The sequence below is a fragment of the Littorina saxatilis genome, linkage group LG12 (assembly GCF_037325665.1).
Source record: "Littorina saxatilis isolate snail1 linkage group LG12, US_GU_Lsax_2.0, whole genome shotgun sequence".
Lineage (NCBI taxonomy): Eukaryota > Metazoa > Mollusca > Gastropoda > Littorinimorpha > Littorinidae > Littorina > Littorina saxatilis.
Genome location: NC_090256.1, coordinates 26,593,823 through 26,618,911, shown reverse-complemented (window position 1 = coordinate 26,618,911; position 25,089 = coordinate 26,593,823). Strand labels below are relative to the sequence as shown.

Here is a 25,089-nt window from a genome sequence, read left to right as displayed (position 1 = left end):
ATTTCAGGGGCAAAAAAGTATGCGTCGGAACAGAAGCATTTTTTTCTCGACATGTTGAATGTGGATTTTCTTTTACCTGGGGCGCTATTAGTTAAACTTTGATGAAATCATTCCTTTGGGAGCTTTTTGTTGTTGTTGTAGACCATGTCATCTATTCAGATTGCTTACTCTCATTTAGAGCTGGTGGAAGGCTTGGTTTTAACATAGATGTTTTTTCATTTTTTCGATAAATGTCTTTGATGACGTCATATCCGGCTTTTTGTGAAAGTTGAGGCAGCACTGTCACGCCCTCATTTTTCAATCAAATTGATTGACACTTTGGTAAAGCAATCTTCGACGAAGTCCGGACTATGGGATTGAATTTCAGCTTGGCAGCTTAAAAATTAGTTAATTAGTTTGCTCATTAAAGTTGTCATTAAAATCGAGTTTTCACTAACAGTAACAGATTTAAAAATGATTGAATCGTATTCCTCAATTCCTCTTGAATTCAAAAATATATACATATGTCATGTTTATTCTAAAAATGTGTTCAGAATTACTGAAACTAGATTAAGTAAGTACTGCGTTCGCACGCTACGCGGAGACGAGCGTGACCCGTCTCGGTCTTTTGATGTGGTTACTCGAGACTATCTTTATATAGTCTTGGCGATGACTGTTTTATGGTGTTAATCTGTTACTTTGATGCCGAAAGCTTGACTAATTGTTTTTAGAAAGAGAGAGAAAACGAGACGTGTCTCCATCATAAAGCGCTAAAAAATCAGGCAATTTTGCCACGTTCGGCCCGCGTGTGTTATTATTAGGATTCACTAGCACCTTGGTACTTATTCTTTCAATATCACACAAGCGCGCTGCCCACACGACTTACTACAACGTTTTTCCCGAAGCAAGTGACAAAAATGGGGCTGTATGAACGGACACATCCTGCGGATGAACGGAAACATCCGGTGGATGAACGGAATCAGTTGACACGCCGTGCAAGGGCAAGGCTCTGAGAATGTCAGCAGCTGACTGCGCTCTGTGTAGAGTGGATATTATTCCCCCCGCGGGTTAGGGGGAAGAATTTACCCGATGCTCCCCAGCATGTCGTAAGAGGCGACTAACGGATTCTGTTTCTCCTTTTACCCTTGTTAAGTGTTTCTTGTATAGAATATAGTCAATGTTTGTAAAGATTTTAGTCAAGCAGTATGTAAGAAATGTTAAGTCCTTTGTACTGGAAACTTGCATTCTCCCAGTAAGGTCATATGTTGTACAACGTTGCAAGCCCCTGGAGCAATTTTTTGATTAGTGCTTTTGTGAACAAGAAGCAATGAACAAGTGGCTCTATCCCATCTCCCCCCTTTCCCCGTCGCGATATAACCTTGAACGGTTGAAAACGACGTTAAACACCAACTGAAGAAAGAACAAGTCGCGTAAGGCGAAAATACAACATTTAGTCAAGTAGCTGTCGAACTCACAGAATGAAACTGAACGCAATGCCATTTTTCAGCAAGACCGTATACTCGTAGCATCGTCAGTCCACCGCTCATGGCAAAGGCAGTGAAATTGACAAGAAGAGCGGGGTAGTAGTTGCGCTAAGAAGGATAGCACGCTTTTCTGTACCTCTCTTTGTTTTAACTTTCTGAGCGTGTTTTTAATCCAAACATATCATATCTATATGTTTTTGGAATCAGGAACCGACAAGGAAAAAGATGAAAGTGTTTTTAAATTGATTTGGACAATTTAATTTTGATAATAATTTTTATATATTTAATTTTCAGAGCTTGTTTTTAATCCAAATATAACATATTTATATGTTTTTGGAATCAGAATATGATGGAGAATAAGATGAACGTAAATTTGGATCGTTTTATAAATTATTTTTTTTTTAACAATTTTCAGATTTTTAATGACCAAAGTCATCAATGAATTTTTAAGCCACCAAGCTGAAATGCAATACCGAACCCCGGGCTTCGTCGAAGATTACTTGACCAAAATTTCAACCAATTTGGTTGAAAAATGAGGGCGTGACAGTGCCGCCTCAACTTTCACGAAAAGCCGGATATGACGTCATCAAAGACATTTATCAAAAAAATGAAAAAAACGTTCGGGGATTTCATACCCAGGAACTCTCATGTCAAATTTCATAAAGATCGGTCCAGTAGTTTAGTCTGAATCGCTCTACACACACACACACACAGACACACGCACATACACCACGACCCTCGTCTCGATTCCCCCCTCGATGTTAAAACATTTAGTCATAACTTGACTAAATGTAAAAATGGATATTATTTTGCTGAATTAATTCCGCGTATTGACACAGGTACCATTAACACAATTAATTCGACAGTTCCCCCGAAAGCGGCATATGGCTGCCTAAATGAGGGGGTAAAAACGACCATACACGTAAAAATACACTCGTGCTAAAAACACAAGTGTACGTAGGGGTTTCGGCCCATGAACGCAGAAGAAGAAGAAAGACAAGTCGCGTAAGGCGAAAATACAATATTTAGTCAAGTAGCTGTCGAACTCACAGAATGAAACTGAACGCAATGCCATTTTTCATGGCAAAGGCAGTGAAATTGACAAGAAGAGCGGGGTAGTAGTTGCGCTAAGAAGGATAGCACGCTTTTTCTGTACCTCTCTTTGTTTTAACTTTCTGAGCGTGTTTGTAAACCAAACATATCATATCTATATGTTTTTGGAATCAGGAACCGACAAGGAATAAGATGAAAGTGTTTTTAAATTGATTTGGACAATTTAATTTTGATAATAATTTTTATATATTTAATTTTCAGAGCTTGTTTTTAATCCGAATATAACATATTTATATGTTTTTGGAATCAGCAAATGATGGAGAATAAGATAAACGTAAATTTGGATCGTTTTATAAATTTTTATTTTTTTTTACAATTTTCAGATTTTTAATGACCAAAGTCATTAATTAATTTTTAAGCCACCAAGCTGAAATGCAATACCGAACCCCGGGCTTTGTCGAAGATTACTTGACCAAAATTTGAACCAATTTGGTTGAAAAATGAGGGCGTGACAGTGCCGCCTCAACTTTCACGAAAAGCCGGATATGACGTCATCAAAGACATTTATCAAAAAAATGAAAAAAACGTTCGGGGATTTCATACCCAGGAACTCTCATGTCAAATTTCATAAAGATCGGTCCAGTAGTTTAGTCTGAATCGCTCTACACACACACACAGACACACAGACACACGCACATACACCACGACCCTCGTTTCGATTCCCCCTCGATGTTAAAATATTTAGTCAAAACTTGACTAAATATAAAAGAAGAAGAAGAAGAAGAAGAAGAAGAATAACTAAAATAGCCTATAGATACGCTATAATATAATTTATGCATTACACTATATTATCTTATCAGGTGAAATGAACATTATTTAATTTGCACGACTGTGCCCAAAAAGGTAAGGCTCGAATTTCCTTATCCCCCACACCATTGCAAGGCATTCCTTCTCGATTGTGGAGTAGTTGATTTCCGCAGGAATCAGTTTTTTGCTGGCATAGCTCACTGGTTGCAGGTCACCCTTTTCATCTGCTTGCAACAGCACCGCGCCTAGTCCCACATCTGACGCATCAGTCCGTAGCACAAATGCTTTCTCGGGGTCGGGCAATCGTACCACAGGTTGGCTGACCAGAGTTTCCTTCAAGCGCTCGAATGCTTCCTGACAAGCCGGTGTCCACTCGATTGCCTCGAACTTCTTTCCCTTGGTCAAGTTCGTCAGTAGTAGGGCAATTTCCGAGAAATGTGGCACATACCTTCTATAGAAACCGAGCATTCCCAAAAACCTGCGTACTTCCTTCTTTGTTTTGGGTTCCTCCAGTGCTTTGAACTTCTCGATCTTCACCTCCTCAAGATTTGTAGTACGAGGAAGATCGGTGAATTGGTTCTCAAACTCAATCGTCAAATCCCTCAGCTCTTGTTGTTTTTGGGCGGGTAACACGTCATTGATGCTAACATCTTTGGGTCCCTCTCCCGCTTCTAATGGCACTAATGGAATGGTGTTCTGTCCTGCTGAGACTTCAGGCACTTCTTCCAGTTCCTCTTCTTCCAGCACCACTCCTACAACCGCTGGGATCTCTCTCCTCCTGACGTATCTCTTCAAGAGGTTGACGTGGAATAATTTCTTTTTACTCCCCACTTGAATCCGGTAGTCGTTCATGCCGCATCGCTCCTTGATGACGTAAGGTCCACGCCAAGCGATTTCCAGCTTGTTCTTTTTCATTGGAAGAAGCAGCAACACCTCATCTCCTTCCTTGAATTGTCTGTCTTCTGCCTTCCTGTCCGCTGCCCTTGCGTATCGCTCTGTCGCCTTCCCGAGGTTTTCTCTGGCAAACCTGCATGTCTCCTCAACTCGATTCCGCAGGTCCACAACGTACTCGGCAGTAGTTCTCACTTCTTGGTCTGTCTCTTCCTTGGTCCACAGCTTCCGTAATACCTGCATAGGTCCCCTCACAGTTCGCCCATAGAGTAGTTCAAACGGTGAGAATTTTAACGACTCCTGAGGAACTTCCCTATATGCAAACAAACACGCCGGAATGAACCTGTCCCATTCCTTGGGTTGCTCCTGGCAGAGTCGTTTCAGCATCTGTTTCAGCGTACCATTGAAACGTTCAACTAGACCATTGCATTGTGCGTGGTATGGAGTGGTGTACATTCCATGTACTGACATCAGGTTGTACACCTCCTGCATCATTTCGCTCTTGAACTGGGTACCGTTATCTGACAACACTTTTTCAGGTATGCCCACTCTGGTCCAGTTCTCCCACAACGCTTCCGCCACATGTGGTGTATCGATTTTCTTGAGAGGGGTTGCTTCAGGATACCGGGTGGCATAGTCTACTGTTACCAGTATGAAACGGTGTCCTCGGTCTGACGGCGGATGAATCGGCCCTATGATGTCCACCGCTACCTGCTTGAACGGGACATCGATCAACGGCATTCTTTCCAATGGTACTGGCTTCACTTTCCCTTTTGCCGTAGTTCTCTGGCAAGCGTCACATGATGCCACGTATCGTCTGATGTCGGGGCACATACCAGGCCAATAGAATTCTGTCCATATCCTATTCCTGGTTCTCGTTCCCCCTAGGTGTCCTGCCATGGGTGCATCGTGAGCTAATCTCATCACCTCATTCTGGAACTCACTGGGCACCACTAACTGCCGGTGATCCACTCCATCTGCACCTGAGTATTCTCTGTACAACAAAGCTTTACGTATCACGAATCGAACATTCCCGGTTCCTTGTTGACGCCATGGCTTCTTTTCCACCGCCAACTCGCGCACACGTTTTAGTTGTGGATCCTCTTCTTGTGCTTGAGCCATTTCAGCACAGGTCCTTTGTGCCAAGGGGACTCCATTAATCTTCAATTTTAGATTCCCTCTCTCGTCCTTCCTTGCTTGTCCTCGTGTCTGAACTGCTGCGCACAAAGATGGAATCACATGTTTCTTTCCGTACACCGGAACTCTCACTTCCTTTCCATTTGGCAAGATCAGGTAGTTTCCTATCAATACAGGAATTGCCATATTCTGAATAGCGACAGCTTCCACGTTCCCTACAAACACCGAAGATTCTAACTTCACGATGGCTATGGGAGCCTGTACTGTTCCCTGCTCTTCAAACACTCCTGACACTTCTCTTGTCCTGTTTGTGTACGTGGCCGGGTCGATGAGGTCAGCGCTAACACACAGCATTGGGCTTCCCGTGTCACGTATGGCTACCACTGCCTTCCCGTTCACCCTAACTGTCATGTCGAAAGTTTCTCCCTGAGTACGACGATCACACTTCCCACATAACCCTGAGTGGATCTTGTAATTCGCTTCCACCTCCCGCATCAAGAAAACTTCTCTCACTGCAGTCTCCTCCGGTTCTGGACTGATGATAAGGGTTATTCCTGGACAGTTCCTCTTGACATGTCCGAACTTATGACATTTGTGACATTGTATGCCTGCCCCATACATTTCTCCGCCACCCCTCGGCTTCCCCGCTTCCGGGCAATTCCTTATGAAATGATCCCCTCCACATCCGAAACATTTGACAGTACTATCTTTTACCCTTTGTCCCTGGGTAAGTTGCACCTTACTGTCTGTCTTCCCATTGTTTCCTTTATCTTGGTTTTTCCCCCCTTTCTGTGATGAGTCGAAACCAGGACGTGCATCCACGAAACATTGAGCTTGTTCAACTGAATCAGCTACATTGGTGGCTTTGGACTGTCGAATGAACGTAGCGACAGACTGCGGGATGCCAGTAAGCAACTGTTCCAAAAGAACCAGGTCGAAGAGGTCCTTGTAAGTTCGTTGTTTTTCCGCTAGGTCCATCCAACTGTGCAGGTACCGCGTTATCCGGCTCACGTAGGTTGAAAACGTTTCTTCGCTCTTCCTTCTCGCTGCCCTGAACTTCTCTCGGTACGATTCTGCGGTACACCGGAATCCTCTCAGTAACTCTTTCTTCACTAACTGGTAATCTCGAGCGTCCTCCTTCGACATATCCCCAATCAAGGTCGTCGCTTTCACGTTGAGTTTGGTACTCACGCGTCTCGCCCATGTTGTCTGGTCCCAGTCTAACTCCTCTGCGAATCTCTCGAATTTGGTAAGATAAGCTTCTATATCCTCCTTGTTCTCGTCGAATGCAGGAAGTGTTACTTTGGTAGATTCTACCATTCCATCCCTCGCCTTCTGATGAGCTCGTTTATTATTTGCCCTTTGTTCCTCTAATCGTTCTGCGTGCTTCTGTGCTTCATCTTGAAGTTTCTTCATCTCATCGATTCTTTCAAGCTCCATTCTTTCCATACGTTGAACTTTGGCATCCTCAAAGTCACGCTGCTTCTGGGCCTCTTCCAGTTTCCTTTCCTCCATCTCACGCTGCTTCTGGGCTATACTCTCCTCGAACTCGCGTTGCTTCTGAGCTTCCACCCGTGCTTCTTCCAGCTTCCTTTCCTCCATCGCCAATTTCTTCTTCTCTAAGCTCAACCTCTCCTTGTTGGCCCGTACGTCCTCTATCTCCTTTATCTTAGCGTCGGCGAATGCTCGAAGACTATCTCCCTTCAACTCCATCTGCGTTCCTAAAGTCATGAACTTCTGGTAGTACGTAATGGACTCCCCTTCTTCACGTCCTGGACTATGTAGAAGCTTCTCTCGAGTTGATTTTGCCTTCCTCATGAGTTCAGATGTAACTAATCCGGTTAAACTATCAGTCGGCATATCCTGTGACCTAAGCCGCCCTGACACCGGAGAATCCACACTATCACCTCCCGTCGCCATTTCAGATGAAAACGCGCTACTTGAAAAAATATTAGCATGCACGCGAAAGGAAAACGCATCAAACTGCGTACCGAAGCCCACCGAGAAATCGGACGAAATCCGCGTAAGTTATTGACATTTGGTTATACTTTACCACAATCAATAGCCACATAGCCTTAGCGTAATACCGGAATGAAACTTTACTTTAACCGAATCCGAATATAGAATACATGCGTATTTGCTAGTTCGATCTGCTTCAGTGGCGCCGTCTGACTTTAACGGATGGACTAAAGATGAATCCTTTGTGGCTAAGTAACCCAACACCTCTCAACCGCTGAGAGATGTCCAGTCCCCTCCAACCACCCACGGGATGTCTAAACAGTCACCACATTTCAAATCAAACGGTCACCACTACCTCACACAAACCAACAAACACCACACACAAACTATGCCAACAACACAAACAAACACAACAACAAACAAATTTGGTTCCAAAAAAAAATAACTAAAGGGTCCCAGAGCTTCGCCTCGAAAGCATATCACTCATGGGTCCCCGGCATCTCCACCATTGACACGTGACGACTTAACTCCACAAGATTGAGCAATCTTGGGATCACACGCAAACGTACACCTCACTCACTAACGCACACTCAAGAAAGTTTACAAGTGGAGACAGACATCACTGTGTATAAAAAGACTAAAGGAACCACATGTAACTTATAAGCTTTTATATAATAAACACAAATTTATGCACGAAACATCCACACATTTAACGTGTACACTCTACAAATACTACGAAAATTTACAACACATGAATTCACATGAAATTATCCTGGAACTCCAGTCCTAAGCACCCCCCCTATGGTTAAATAGCCTGTTAGTATACGGCGCTCAATAAGGTCGCATCACCAAATTACACGAACACAGACACATGATTTAACCACGACAGAGTACTTAGCTTTTTCGGGATACACAACGCCCACCAAGGCCTCACATGTCCTTCCCTCCTCAGAAGGCCGCAGCTTCCTGATTCTGACCCCCTAGAAAGGTCCCCGACGGCCTAAGCACGTCGAACCCAGCTCCAGTCCTTCGGAGCTGTTCCCCAGATTCCTAGGCATGTAGAGTTGACCAGACTCCTTCCTCATGCTGTCTTCTGGTGGTCCTGCGTACACTCTGGGTGGAATCTACTGGTCGGAGTAACCCACGCCGCTCTTCTTGCGTTGCTGTGAGCCGTAGTCGCCTCCTGACAGCGTCCCATCTGTCCAGATCTCAACGCCTTTCACGTGAACATACGTCCCTCCTCCGTTCTCTCTCCGGCCAACTGCATGTAAATAAAATCAGCACGTTAATACTGAACAATAACATCCCTAGCTACCTGGCGTGTATCGATGGTTGTGTTGGTGTTCATCGGTGATGCAAACCTTTAGCGCATCATACCGATGGACATCAAGATCGAAACTTTACACCAAGTAACCATGTATGGAAAAGGATAATTATTTAATACATTAGCTATACAACGGGGCTTCACAATATAGATTTATAGTTTGCTTAAACCTATAAACTTATTGTATTTGTCATGACCATATACGCCATGTGATATGTTACAAATAACTGGACAAACGTTCACTAAATGTTAGATTGTGGTATCCAACTTTAACATTACATTACGCAACCAAAATTGCATGACACAACACCCATATCCCCACATGTATGATAACTCCCCGCGTAATATTACACACTATAATATGAAGGTATAAAACAACATGCTCAATAACATAAGGATACAAAAGTTGTCGGAAAGTAGACCGCCATCTTGTATAAAATGTGATATTCCGTGTAAACGAATATTTAACAGTTATGTGCAAATAATTACACACATATAATTCCATTGTATGTTCACTACATATCACTTCCTAAACATGCATTAATATACATGTAAATCCCGAGGCTCCCTATACGAATAGGTAGTAATGGGCCGGTCGATGTAATTCTCATATTTCCCGTGCACATTCCCACTGACATAAACACGCTTCAAAATCACCGTGTCCCACAATATTACAACACTACTGAAACGTAAACACAAACAAAACAAACATTAGACAACGACATCTACTCAGCCACAGCAATTCGAAACAATAGTCCACCCGCCAAGTCAATGACAACGCTCACCGTAAAAAACCGCCGGGTGATGGAGTACTCGCGCCCGCCAGTACGTCTGCAACCGTACCGTTGACTCTCTCGGGTAGCACTGAACCAAAACCGTGCTAGTTCGCTGACGGGGTGCCAAAGTGTATTCGTACACCGCTGACCCGGACTATGTTAATTCTTCTCTTACTAAAATAGCCTATAGATACGCTATAATATAATTTATGCATTACACTATATTATCTTATCAGGTGAAATGAACATTATTTAATTTGCACGACTGTGCCCAACAAATATTTACAAACTTTCGTTTTCTGCAGCTTGACCTGGTTTGTTCACCGCGCGTTACCGGGTGACTATAGCCCGTTCCACGATTCGGACACAAACTTGCAAATACGCGAAGTTACAGGCGTAAAGCATCTCACATCCCACACGCATACATTCTACAATAGTGTTGGGACTCCAATGCTTATGTTGTAAATAACACAATTATTATATACACTCAAACATATAACAATTACATCATCTCGTGTATCTACAAAAAGCCTGTTTAAGCTTCTTCTGCATCTCTAAAACCTCGGGTTGTGACAGCTGACTGTTAGCAAATGATAACAGACATGTCTCACAAACGATATCAGCATTCGCCTAAAAGGCTCATGCTTGATATCTTTTTTCTCGACATGTCTTCTTATCATTTGCTAACTGTCAGCATATTAGAAATAACTCATAATATCAAGTGAATCTAAGGTAATCGTTATTTTCTGCTTAACATAAATTTAGTTGCTTTTCGGCACAACAAAGGTTCACTGAAAATGGTTCCGTTGGACTCTCATTTCTAGCTTACGGGCCTAAACGTTTCAAGTACTTATAATTGTTTTAAAATGCTGAAAAAAAGTCTTCAAAGCTGTCAACTTATTCTCTGAGCTATGCTGCAAAAGTCTGATAGATCATAGATGTATTTGTTTTGTCAGTGTGTTACAAATAAACATTTTAAACTGTGTGGGTAGAGTTTGATTGTGAAGGACAAACAAATTCTTCTTTGCTCAGAGGGAGGAGGGAGAGAGAGAGAGAGAGAGAGAGAGAGAGAGAGAGAGAGAGAGAGAGAGAGAGAGAGAGAGAGAGAGAGAGAGAGAGAGAGAGAGAGAGAGAGCGCAAAAACTGAAAGGGGGGGGGGACATAATCAACACGACTTAATTCGTTCAATTTCCCAGAATTATACAATTTTCTTTGAAGCACTATTTTTACACGCAGCACCTCTGATCATCATTGTAATATAATCACAAGAACACTATGTGAAGCATTCAGAGGATTTATGCGAGAGTTACTATCACCCTTGTTTTCAAATTAGCCTCGACGCCGCAGGATGTGATTTTTCCCCCTCATTTCCTTCGCGATTTAAAATAAATTGGATTTTTCTCTGCTTTGAATAATTACTGCACATGAAAAGGTCTAACGACACCTGACATTAAATGACGTCTCCTATGTGGATGGACGTGTTGTTGTTGTTGTTGTTGTTGTTGTTGTTGTTGTTGTTGTTGTTCCGGTGGCAAAATCTAATCCAAAGTGTCAGTGGAAGCTTCGGGATTTATTCGAATTGCGCTGCCTTTTTCCTCGCTGGTTTCCTAATTAGTCCTTCTTTGAACGGGACAAAACTGACATTTCTTTAAAACATCATGGCTGCTTCCTGTGCAGAGTGAGGATTTTTGTGTGAATTAATTTCGCAGATTGACACTGGTGTCTGTAAAGAAATGTATTTGTATTTGTAAAAATGTCAATTTCACAGAAAAAGCCTCGCTAGTGATTAGCCCCTTCAATGTTTGTCAGGAGTTTCGGCAAGGGTATTCACTCTTCCACAAACCATACAAACCCGACGGAGTTATTTTCGGAATTCCTCTATTGGGTACGTGCAGAAGCCTATCATACTAGAAGTATGTATCTACTTTAACCAGCAGTCGACACGCGGTGAAACATGGGCCTTTTTAAAAAAAATGTTGTACTTTCAGACCAAAGAAAATCCAAAAACAAAATGTAATAACTAAAACTTTTATTATGCACATCTTGTTTGTAAATCATTCTTGGACCGTATTCTTCATGTGTGCCCTTTTTACATGCCAACTTAATGGAGATTAATTAATTTGTATTAATTTAATTGGGAAAATATGTTATTCCTGTTACCAAGTTTCACTTTTTTATTTTTAACAATGAAAAGTAATAGTCGGGTCTTTTTTGACTATCATTGTCTTCTCCAAAGTTATTTCAACATTCTAAGGAAGATTTTGATTGAAAAGTTTCACAAAATAATTTTTCATCCACATAAAGAGCTCATAATTCTCAAACACTTGGCATTTGGATGGTCGCCAAACTTAATAAAATGAATTAAAGCATATGTCGTTGCATTCCAAACAGACCCCTCTGTGACTGAAAAGTCACTAAGACAAAGACAATATTCTGTTGTCTGCATTAACTGATCATCCATTCATTTATAATGAATTAATCAATTAGTAGTAACAGGAATGACATACAGTAACAGGAATGACATTTTTAAATGTTATGGCATTGACTCAGTTGAGACTTTCTGTTCATCAGAGTTGTGGCAAAATAATATGTTCAAGGATCATATTAAGCAAATGAAAAATAAATTTATAACTTCTCAACTGCTTCAAAATGTCATTTTTCTTTGCGCAGAACAACATTTCTGAAATGATACGGCTACATACAAAGTTAATTTCTAAGAACGCCAATACACTCGTGGCTGTTAGCAAATAATAACATTAATACAATATTTTAAAAAAAGCCCCTGTTATGACGGCTTACTAGTGCCAAAACCTGGGGTTACCCATTATCACGTGATAATTACTAATTAACGCTGTCAGTTTCTGTTTTCACTCGTTAGTTACTCATTTTCACGGGATAATTAGTGATTTTCACGGGAAAATGACTAATTTTTAGTTTTGGCACTAGCAATCCATGAGGAAGTGAGCCAAAACTAAAAGTTGGTAATTAACAGGTGAAAGTTAGTAATTTTCCCGGGAAAACTAGTAATTAACACGTGAAAACAGAAACTGACAGCGTTAATTAGTAATTATCACGTGATACAATTATGAGGTTTTGGCACTAGTAAGCCCTGTGACGGCTTACTAGTGCCAAAACCTGGGGTTACCCATTATCACGTGATAATTACTAATTAACGCTGTCAGTTACTGTTTTCACCTGTTAGTTACTCATTTTCACGGGAAAATTACTAATTTTTAGTTTTGGCACTAGTTTGTCAGGAAGTGAGCCAAAACTAAAAATTAGTAATTAACAGGTGAAAGTTAGTAATTATTCCGGGAAAATTAGTAATTTTCCCGGGAAAATTAGTAATTTTCCCGGGAAAATTAGTAATAAACACGTGAAAATGGTAATTATCAAGGGAAAATTACTAATTTTCCCTTGATAATTACAATTATGAGGTTTTGGCACTAGTAAGCCGTCATACCCTGTGATGGATGACTTCTTTGCCACAGAGCATTTAAGAAATAAAATGGGTTTTTTTCTCTGCATAATAGTCGAAACTCTCTCTCTCTCTCTCTCTCTCTCTCTCTCTCTCTCTCTCTCTCTCTCTCTCTCTCTCTCTCTCTCTCTCTCTCTCTCTCTCTCTTTTCCCTACACTTTAAAATCATAACTGTTACTGCATCACATCTTAATCATCATTTTATTAATCCATGAACCACGTTATTATAGCTAGTGTTTTTGTTAGTTTTAACCTGATTACAAATTCTTAGTTAATTAGTTATTCGTTTGGCTGTTTAAAACATGTTATATAAATATATAATTGTAAGGTATAATGTCATGTATGTCTAAAAGGGACAGGTTGGAAGATTAGGCATCGCCTAAAACCTTTATCCCTTTGTATTAAAGTTTTGAATCTGAATCTGAATCTGAATCTCTCTCTCTCTCTCTCTCTCTCTCTCTCTCTCTCTCTCTCTCTCTCTCTCTCTCTCTCTCTCTCTCTCTCTCTCATGGTGTTGAGTCAGTGCAATCTGCTCTATACCACTAAATTCACATCAATTAACTCCCAATCTACCTCTATGCAATGCATTTAGTGTACATATGTATAATGTGTTCTTACTTTAGTTATCTCTTAAAATGTAGAATTTTTATTTTTTTTATTTCATGTTTAGTTAGTCCCTCCTTAGGGCACCGGCTGGATGTAAAAAAGCAGACTACTGCTCAATATATTACCTTCGTTAAATAAAGAATTGTCATTGTCATTTTCTATCTCTCTGTGTTTGTTGTGTGTGTGTGTGTGTGTGTGTGTGTGTGTGTGTATGTTTGTGTGTGTGTGTGTGTGTGTGTGTGTGTGTGTGTGTGTGTGTGTGTGTGTGTGTGTGGTCAAATCACACGTATTTGAATGTAAGGAACAAAATGTGTGCTACAGACTGTTCATATTTATTTTTGCCACAAATGTCAGTCATTCCTGTTACCAAGATGTCATTCCTGTTGCTTCTCTGATGGTAACAGGAATGACGGTAACAGGAATGACGGACCATCCGTAATAAAATTAATAATTACTCCCTTTCAATGGCATAGCTGTGCTTTTTGGTACTAAACACTTTGTTCCACTTATAACTTTCTATTCAATCATTTAAATATTTTACACATGCAATTTTAGTTGGTTTATGACCGGTAACGGGAATGACTGTGAAAACTGACACTACTTACTTCACAGAACTGCCCAAGACTTTACCACCGGAAGAATGAATAGTGAGCAGTGCTCGCCTTCTGTGAAAGTTACACAGGAAATGACATACTTCCAACAGCAGCCTCGAAGTGATACTAGGGAGTGTTCATTTTTTATAGCTGGTTTTCTTCTTGGTAACAGGAATGACATGAAAACCAGGGACATGCTAATTTCGGATTTCAAAAAATAATAATAAATAGTAAACATTTTTTTTTAATCAATAGTTTGCTACACATGTGATCTTTGTGACTGAAACATTTCTTTTCTACCATTTAAGTTTCCAGAGTCTGCCTTTTTAACACATTATTGTGGTCAGTAAAAATGAGGTGTCTGCCCAGGGACAGCCATTTTTTTACCCCCTCTACCCCAAAGAAGAAAAGATTTCTCCAACAAAATAATAAAGTATCGGCTTAAAAGTGTAATAAAACAGTTACTGGAGTGTATAAAAGCACATAATTAAATGGACAGTGAAAAGAGATGTGCAGCAGATTTTCTACATTTTTACAAATCTCTGGGACAGAAATTACAACATTTTTTTAAAAAGGCCCACATATGCCCTTTGACCTTTCCTTGGGGATATCCCGTACTAAAGATAGAATACGGGATTGTGGGAAAGCTGTTCAAGGGCACTCACGCACTATATTTGATTTTCCATACACGACTAAAAACCTTTGGAATAAATCAAAAAGAATAACATACAAGTACATAGAGTTCAGAAAAGAAGAAAAAAAGTTAAAAAATCATGATTTACAAAAATCTTTGGGGACTCGAACTGGAGACCACCGGCCTTGGAGGCAAACGTCTTACCACCACGCCAGAAGGCTTACACAATCGAGGCGTGAAAACTAAGACTTGAACTGCCAACATAACTGCCACGTGCCCGAGTTTTGGAATCGAGCATTTGTTGACTCGTCGTTTTCCCCGTTCGTATTTGTGTTTTGTACGTTTTCTTGATATCATCATTACATGTAGTCGCGGTGTTGCCTATAGGGCAATCAATTTTCACCAAAGCCAATGTCACGGTTACTAAAAAAAACAAACAAGTCGCGTAAGGCGAAATTACAACATTTAGTCAAGCTGTCGAACTAACAGAATGAAACTGAACTCACTGCATTTTTACAGCAAGAGCGTATACTCGTAGCATCGTCAGTCCACCGCTCGATGCAATGGCAGTGAAATTGACAAGAAGAGCGGGGTAGTAGTTGCGCTGAGAAGGATAGCACGCTATTCTTTATCTCTATTCTTTTTAACTTTCTGAGCGTGGTTTTAATCCAAAAATATCACATCTATATGTTTGTGGAATCAGGAACCCACAAGGAATAAGATGAAATTGATTTTAAATCGATTTCGGACATTTTATTTTAATAATAATTTTTTGTATTTTTAATTTTCAGAGCTTGTTTTTAATCCAAATATAACATATTTATATGTTTTTGGAATCAGAAAATGATGAAGAATAAAATAAACGTAAATTTGGATCGTTTTAAAAACAATTTTTTTTTTTTACAATTTTCAGATTTTTAATGACCAAAGTCATCAATTAATTTTTAAGCCACCAAGCTGAAATGCAATACCGAAGTCCGGCCTTCGTCGAAGATTGCTGGACCAAAATTTCAATAAATTTGATTGAAAAATGAGGGTGTGACAGTGCCGCCTCAACTTTTACAAAAAGCCGGATATGAGGTCATCAAAGATATTTATCGAAAAAAAGAAAAAAACTTCCGGGGATATCATTCCCAGGAACTCTCACGTCAAATTTCATAAAGATCGGTCCAGTAGTTTGGTCTGAATCGCTCTACACACACACACACACAGACAGACAGACACATACACACACACACACACACACACACACACACACACACACACACACACACACACACACACATACACATACACACATACACCACGACCCTCGTCTCGATTCCCCCCTCTACGTTAAAACATTTAGTCAAAACTTGACTAAATATAAAAATGAATGGGTAATTCTGGAAGTACTCAATGGTAAAGCAATTTATTTTTATTATTTCGATTCATTTCATAATCCAAAACGTTTGGAATGAAGCAAATTAATAAAATACAAGAATTACGAGTTCAGAAAAAAATAAAAATAAAATTGCTGTCGAAACGATTCGAACCCGGGACCACAAAAGTAATACACTGTACAACTGAGCTATTCTGTTGCACTGTAGGCGAGGGAGATTTTGTTCATCAAATATTACACTTTTCGAGCGTGGCGACGACTGACTCGAGTTTCCGAGTCTCTCCGTTCGTATTTGTGTACTGTTCTCTATATCTCACTGTTCGGGGCTAATTCAGTTCATAACTGACCCTACGCTCCCGGTCACTTCGTATTTATAAGTTTGGAAAGCAATATGAAGTAACGATAGTTTCAAGCGTGACCGACATTATTGATACGAAATGCATTGACCAATCGCTGACGTCATTGCATGAAAAATACCCCAAATCCTCTATTCTTGATGACATACTAGGAGTTAGTTCGGGAGAACGACGATCTATGGACGTTTTATTATATAAAGGGAAGCAAGCGGTTAAAAACGAGCGTCGATAGACCCAATGAACAGGGATGGGAATTTATAGTATTTCATTCACTTGTGGTACGTGTGAGTCCAAGGCTGGCCAGATCTGACATGATGAGACGGGCAGGAAGCAATGTGTTCTTTGTACATTCAATAAATTAATCATTGTTGTTGTTTTAAAACAAATTCTTTATCGGGGTTGTCGAAAATTGAGCTTTTTTATTATATTTAGTCAAGTTTTGACTAAATATTTTAACATCGAGGGGGAATCGAAACGAGGGTCGTGGTGTATGTGCGTGCGTGTGTGTGTGTGTGTGTGTGTGTGTGCGTGTGTGTGTGTGTGTGTGTGTGTAGAGCGATTCAGACTAAACTACTGGACCGATCTTTATGAAATTTGACATGAGAGTTCCTGGGTATGAAATCCCCGAACGTTTTTTTTCATTTTTTTGATAAATGTCTTTGATGACGTCATATCCGGCTTTTCGTGAAAGTTGAGGCGGCACTGTCACGCCCTTATTTTTCAACCAAATTGGTTCAAGTTTTGGTCAAGTAATCTTCGACGAAGCCCGGACTTCAGTATTGCATTTCAGCGTGGTGGCTTAAAAATTAATTAATGACTTTGGTCATTAAAAATCTGAAAATTGTAAAAAAAAAAAAATTTTATAAAACGATCCAAATTTACGTTTATCTTATTTTCCATCATTTGCTGATTCCAAAAACATATAAATATGTTATATTCGGATTAAAAACAAGCTCTGAAAATTAAATATATAAAAATTATTATCAAAATTAAATTGTCCAAATCAATTTAAAAACACTTTCATCTTATTCCTTGTCGGTTCCTGATTCCAAAAACATATAGATATGATATGTTTGGATTAAAAACACGCTCAGAAAGTTAAAACAAAGAGAGGTACAGAAAAGCGTGCTATCCTTCTTAGCGCAACTACTACCCCGCTCTTCTTGTCAATTTCACTGCCTTTGCCATGAGCGGTGGCCTGACGATGCTACGAGTAAAATGACATTGCGTTCAGTTTCATTCTGTGAGTTCGACAGCTACTTGACTAAATATTGTATTTTCGCCTTACGCGACTTGTTTTAATTTTAGCATTCTATTTTTTTGTAACTAGCAGCATCGTGTTCCGAAGCTTTAAAGAAGGATGTTTGCTATGTTTATTTTGGAAAATGGATTAGGCGAATCTGCGCAGACTTACCAGTTCTGGTTTGATCTGGTATTTTCTTGAAACCGCACACCTTTGGTCTGTAATTATAGCCGCATCGTATATCCACGCTACAAGAAGGATTCTTTTCGTGTTTATTTTGGTCCTTGTTATTTTTTCTAAGAAAATGGATTTAGTCGATTTTGTCAAAGGTTCAGTATTCTCTTGGCGGTTTGAGATGGATAATCTAATCAGTAAGTCAAAAACAAGAAGATCTTTGATTTCATAAATCTGTAATGCCGAAATTCTTTTTTAACGCGCGCTGTTGGACGTATTGCTGAAAGATGCATGACAAAAAGTCTTAGAGTCTCATATCTCGTACATGTATCTTGTGCTTTGCTTGCCTCTTGGATTTCATGAGTGTGTTTTACTGAAAAAAAATCAATAAGCACTGTTCCACGTATTAGTGAACGATGGACAAAAACAAAATCTTTGAGCCTTGTGTCTTATATCTGGTACTTTCTAATAGCGAAAGTATATTGTTTTTCATCCTTGTTGGTTTTTTTAACCGTTGAATGCCGTATTAACAATAGTGGATTACATAAGCGCCGTGAAAAAGGTTGACACTTTTGAAAACATCAAGAAGCAGCCTTTCAAAATTTGTTTTGTATTGAAATAAAAAGACCAACAATTACTGTACTCATGCATTCACGAAGACGACGACACTTATTGAAAGGCCAATACAACGGTTTCGAGCCTTAGGTCTGCATCAGTAACGTTAGTTTTGTGGTATTTGACTAGTGTAATTCTTCTTTCTATACTATCGTCTGTCTTCCTTTTTCTGTGTGTGTGTGTGTGTGTGTTATAGACGTAAGCACAAGACTATCATCTCACAAGTGTTCTTAATGCACTTGTAAAGTAACCTGGTGATCGAAGGTTCGAACCCGCAGTATCTATTCATCCATCAGTGTCTACGTCTTCATACATAATTATGTGAAAACAGCACTTGTTGGTCTTTTTATTGTTTGTCTTTTTATTTCAATTCAAAAAGAAATGTATCGTAGAAATGTTAATACAAAAATGTTTGGGTCTTTTGATTTCTCTTTCTCGCGCGCTGTCTTGTATAGACAAAAGTGTCAGAAGTTTCATGCACACAAGGCAATGACAACAAAAAGAGTAAACGCACATCTTTCATACCATGCACAAATATCTTAAACCTTTCAGACCTCGTGCAGATATGTTAAAACCGGTAGTTTGTTTGTTTGTTTGTTTGTTTGCTTAACGCCCAGCCGACCACGAAGGGCCATATCAGGGCGGTGCTACTTTTGACACATAACGTGCGCCACACACAAGACAGAAGTCGCAGCACAGGCTTCATGTCTCACCCAGTCACATTATTCTGACACCGGACCAACCAGTCCTAGGACTAACCCCATAATGCCAGACGCCAGGCAGAGCAGCCACTAGATTGCCAATTTTAAAGTCTTAGGTATGACCCGGCCGGGGTTCGAACCCACGACCTCCCGATCACAGGGCGGACGCCTTACCACTGGGCCACCGTGCCGGTCTTAAAACCAGTAGGCTACTGTATAGATAGTGGCAGAGTATAAGAGGGGTACCTGAGGACACAGGGAAATAACAATAGACGAAGCAGTAGACTTACATCTTTTAAGTAATACACGAATCTTTAACACCTTGTACTGATTTTAAAAACAAATTGCTATAAAGTAAGAAGGGGTTCTTTGGCAAAAAGAGAGATGCAAAATAGATTAAGGAATTCGAACTACTTATAAGCCCTTGTGCGTATCTTTTAAACTTGGTACCAGCAAGTACGTACGTATATAGCGCAAGAGGTCCATGTGCGTATCTTTTAAACTTGGTACCAGCAAGTACGCACGTATATAGCGCAAGAGGTCCATGTGCGTATCTTTTAAACTTGGTACCAGCAAGTACGCACGTATATAGCGCAAGAGGTCCTTGTGCGTATCTTTTAAACTTGGTACCAGCAAGTACGCACGTATATAGCGCAAGAGGTCCTTGTGCGTATCTTTTAAACTTGATACCAGCAAGTACGCACGTATATAGCGCAACAGGTCCATGTGCGCAAAGGGTAATACCACAAAAGAAGCAGGAAACTTAAATCGCCTTACATCGCGACCTTTTAGACTTCGCCCGGACCTTTGAAACACTACGTAGCGCAAGGCAAGGCAAGGCAAAGAACATATTCAAGAAACCACATGGGGGTACAAAAAAAAAAGGACAAAAAAAGAAAAATAAAGAAATGCAAACTCTTAACATATACATACGCTCCTTCCGATGAAAAAAAAGGATTTCATTCGAAGTTCCCATGCAGTAAACGGGCATAGCAATAGATGAAGCAGTAAACTTACATGTTTAAACCTTGATAGTATGAGAGGTTCCGTTGCACAAAGGATACTTATACTGGAAGAAAAGAGAACATTCATTTCTGTTTAATCTTTTACGTATCTATGAAACCTTTTTAGATCGGCCACTAGGTGGCACAGACTAAGACAGTTTTTTTCTAATGCACACAATCATCACAGGGGAATGACCGTGTACTTTCAAAGGCCCCAAGTAAGTGTCCGACTCCTCCTCAATCACGCACTTCCACACAGACAATTTCACAACCATCCCTCAAGCTGTACTTGAACTTTCAAAGTGAAATCAAGGTGGGATGGGAGTTTGATTTGGGGTAAGAGAAAGAGAGAGAGCTAGAGGGGGTAAGGGTGCATCGGCCGAAGAAAGGGGAGAAAATGATAGTCACCGGTACAGCCGGAATGAACGTGTAAACATATTGCTCAAACACATGCAGGCACACGGACGCACACACACACGCAAACGCACACGGATGCACGCACGCATACACGCACACACACACGCACGCACGCACGCACACCCCCCCCACACACACACACACTGTTTGTTTGTCTTTCGGTTACGTCGTCTGCGCGCGCGCGCGCGTGTGTGTGTGTGTGTGTGCAGGGCCGGACTAGGGTAAGAGGAGGGGGGGGGGGTTGCCAGCGGTGGTCCAGGGGGATGTTCCCCCTGGCGGGGTCAAGGGGCAGAAGCTCTGGGTAGGTCATATTCTGAGATAGGAAAATGGTCGCTCCTTGCATAAAACGGCATAAAATAAACAATAATAAAAAATGTTTTAAATAAGTGAGGTACATGTTTAGGCCAGGGGGGGGGGGGGGGTTGCGCAACCCCCATAACCCCCCCGGTAGTCCGGCCCTGGTGTGTGTGATTCTCTCTCTCTCATTCTCTCCCCCACCCCCCCCCCTCTCTCTCTCTCTCTCTCTCTCTCTCTCGCTCTCTGATAGCTTTCCGCATCATTCATTTGGGATTCGGTTTATGTGATTCTGTGAGTGTTGAACCAGAAAGTGATTGGTTTTGCACAGACTCTCAAAATGTCAGCGGTAACCAAAGTGGGAATTCAAAAGTACGATGCGGAAAATTGATGTGACATCTGCACAACTCATGCGATATAATGGCATCGACGAAACGGTCAGTGGTTGGAAATGTATGTCATTCGATTTGTTCCATTCTCACAACTTGACAGAAATGAGAATACAGAGCAAAAACTGATAACACGGGACGAGGAGGGAGGGGTCGGGCGGTGAGGCGGAAATGAATATGTGCGTGTGTGTGTATGTGCGTGTGTGTGTATGTGTGTGTGTATGTGTGTGTGTGTGTGTGTGTGAGTGTGGGTGTGTGTGAGAGAGAGAAAGAGGGAGAGTGTGTGTGTGAGTGTGTGTGGGTGTGTGTGAGAGAGAGAGAGCGTGTGAGTGTACACTCTTCAAAAAAAGTTAAGGATCACTTTTTTACAAGCACGCCACACAAAACAGACAAGACCGAATTCTTTCATTTTTTTAAAATTATATAATTGAACAACCAAGGAGTAATGACAAACAAAGCAAAGATCGAACGCAGCAGCGATAATTTAGCTAGAGTGTGTCAAACGTGACAACCCTCGAAAATGAATTCACAACAATGTGAATCAGTGTCAATAGCGCGTGTGCCCTCCGTTGTATGCCAGGCATTCAACACATCGTTGGCGCATGGAGTGGATCAGGTTGCATATGAATGCTCTGGGAACTCCATTCCACTCCTGCTGGAGCCATTGCAGCAGTTGACCCAGATTGGCAGGAGGAGGGTGATGTTGCTGTACCCGACGACAACGCTCGTCCCACATGTGCTCTATGGGGTTCAGGTCCGGGCAGTTGGCTGGCCACAGCATCCTCTTGACCATGGCCTGCTGGATGAAGGTGTTTACAGCTGCAAAGCGATGAGGAGGTGCGTTGTCATCCTGAAGAATCGCACGAGGGCCGATCGCTTGGAGGGCTGAAACGACCAGGGGTTGCAGGATCTCATTCTGGTAGCGGACACCGGTCAAGTTGCCCACTACATGGTACAGATGTGTCCTTAGACGTGTGCTGATTCCTCCCCAGACCATCACAGAGCCTCCGCCAAAACGCTGTCGTTCCAGAACAGCGCCTTCTGCGAAGCACTCTCCGCGACGCCTCCACACTCAGATGCGACCATCAGCAGATTCCAAGCAAAAGCGGGACTCATCTGTAAACAACACCTGAGTCCACTGCTGACGTTGCCACCTCACATGTTGAGTGCACCAGGCTCAGCGAGCTGCTCGGTGATAAGCAGTCAGGGTTGCACCTCGGACTGGACGCCTTGCACGCAAGCCAAAGTTGTGTAAGTGGTTTCGGATCGTCTGACCACTAACAACACTGTTGGTGGTAGCGTTGCCTAATGTTGTTTGCCGTAGCCATTCTTTGTTGCATGGCCTGCCTCTGAATGAAGCGATCCTCTCTTTGTGTGGTGACTCTGGGCCGACCAGAACGTTGTCGCTCCTGCACTCTTCCAGTTGCGTGGAATCTCTGTTTTAGCATATGAGCTTGCGGTGATCATCCTTTTTTTGAGGATGAAAGTCGCTTGTTCATTTCAATGCTTGTTATTCTCTCAGGGGCCAGGAGAAAAGGTTCCGTACAACTCTCGCTTACTCTATTACACATGTCGTATGCATTAAGAGCGATTACTTCCCTTTGGTTATTTGATAGCTATATTTCTGTCAATGTGTGACGAGTTTGGCTGTGGCTCCGCGAATTCCTCCCACCGCCAAGTCGGTTTTTTGTGGTTTATTTCGCATTTAGGTCCCAGGTAACATTATGAAGTTTTAATACGATCAATCGGACCTATTATCAAGTTAGTGTATCAACGTTTGAACGAACTGCGCCCAGTAGTTTCCCAGCAATAAGCTGTTAAGTGGAGAAAGACAGACACACAGACAGACACACATAAAAGCATAAATGAGACCCCAAGACAGAGGTTGCGATAACGTGACTTTTATTTAACGTACACCAGAAATAATGGGGGAGACGGGACTAACTCCCTACACAATAGGTAACTGAGGATACGCTTCACGCCTTATGGTCCTTAAAGTGTAACTAAACAAGCAAAAAGGAAAAACATCGTTCAGCAACCTTTACACTTTGATATGAAGAAGGGCCTCATATACTGTCGAACTGCGAAAAAAAAAAAATTTTTCTCTCACTCGGACACTGTTTGACGGACATGTGAAGTGCGCGCCAGGAACGACAATCTTCTTAGTTTACCTGATTAATGCCCTTAATTTTTGGTTCTGGTACTTTCAGTTCCGGCTGTTGTCATCAATCTACCAAAATAAAAGATCAAACGGAGTTTTCGATTTTTATTTCATGGTTCAGAAAAATATTGCTTATTTTCTGAAAGTCAACCGTTTTAGCGAATCTTTCTTTGATTCTTAAAAGTCATTTCAGATTTTTGAAAAATAGTTAACGGTTAGTAATTACCAATATATCGTAAACAAACATATCGATAGGTTTTGGTAAGAAGACACAAGTGCGATGAATGTGGTACCAGTATTTTTGTGGTAAGTAAGGATGCATTTCTTTGCTGTAAGCACATTTACAATGCACATTTAATCTGTTTAGCAACATAAACGAAAGCATGGTACAGTGCCGCTTGTTTGTGGTCTATCTTTTCGCGGCCGGCAGATGCGTAACAATTAGGGTCTCAGTTGGAAAAAGCTGCTCGGAACCAGAGCAGATTTGGCTTGGGTTCTTTGAGTGTGAATGATCGACGAGTGGCTTGACATTTTTTAACGAATCATTACTGTAGCCTACTTGAAACCATCATCTGTTTCTGAATTTGTCATCAGTTATGATTGAGCAGTCTCATAGGAATCGTCCATAAAATATTAAACCGAAAAAGGGCAGACGATTCTGAATCACACAGGCTGCTGTACAAAATCAGATCTAAAACGATATTTTGAACTGCGACGTCTGCGTAAATGCCCTGTAACAAAATACCTTGTCCTGGTCATGTGTATACACATCAGCTTCTATTGGGAAGATCAGTATTTTATATTAATCACAAATACAAGATTAGAAATAGTTCTGAAGATCGCCTTTGATTTCAGTTTCAGCGGCAAACTAGCAGATCTGTCCAAACCGGCATCGTTTCAAGGTTGAAACTTTCATGAATAATCCCAAATAGATCTGAGTGGGGGTAAGTTTTATAGTATTTCAATTTTTTACGGCAGGTTTATTTAAAGATAGTGTAGTGGATGTCTCTGATGAAGACTACAGTTATATGAATTTTTTGTTGTAATATTAAAATGATTGTTCTTTATAATTACACAATTGAATAATTTGTATTTATTTGTTTGCAAATGACGGCATACTGAGTGCTCCAAGAACATACGCCTGCTGGCATTTTGTGTCTTTTCTGAAGACGTCGAGGCAAGCAGAAGTCACGGTCCTGGCCACACACACACAATGACATGAACAAGAAATGATATTTTTTCATGGGCATATCCAGTATTAAAACTTTATTACCATGCAAACGCAACGATTAGAATTTAGAGAAGGTCATCGGTCACACACACACACACACTGGGCGGATCCGGAGGGGGGTTCCGGGGTTTCCGGACCACTTAGGAGCCGGCCTTTGTATTCTAAGTGACGATTTTGGAAAGAAGTTGGCTAATTAGTTTGCTCAGGTTGCGCCAGATCGATCAATTGTCCTTGTTGTGATTCAAATTTTTCTTCTTAATATATTTACTTTTTTGGAAGGTGTATTAGGGGATGTTTCTTGGCTCAGATTGATCCATTTTCCTTGTTTTTATCAACATTTGTCGGACACCCCCCCCCCCCCCCCCCCCCCCCAAGGAGGTTGAACGCTTCGCGTCTACAACT

The 25,089-nt window shown here is 41.1% G+C and overlaps 1 long non-coding RNA gene across 1 annotated transcript in view; it reads left to right on the top strand.

Moving 5' to 3' along the window:
- Nucleotides 1-1,035: 1,035 nt before the first annotated feature.
- Nucleotides 1,036-25,089, top strand: part of LOC138981633 (uncharacterized) — an 89,183-nt gene continuing 65,129 nt past the window's right edge. The window contains exon 1 of the long non-coding RNA XR_011460678.1: nucleotides 1,036-1,236. This is a non-coding gene — a long non-coding RNA (uncharacterized lncRNA). The remainder of the gene's footprint in view (nucleotides 1,237-25,089) is intronic.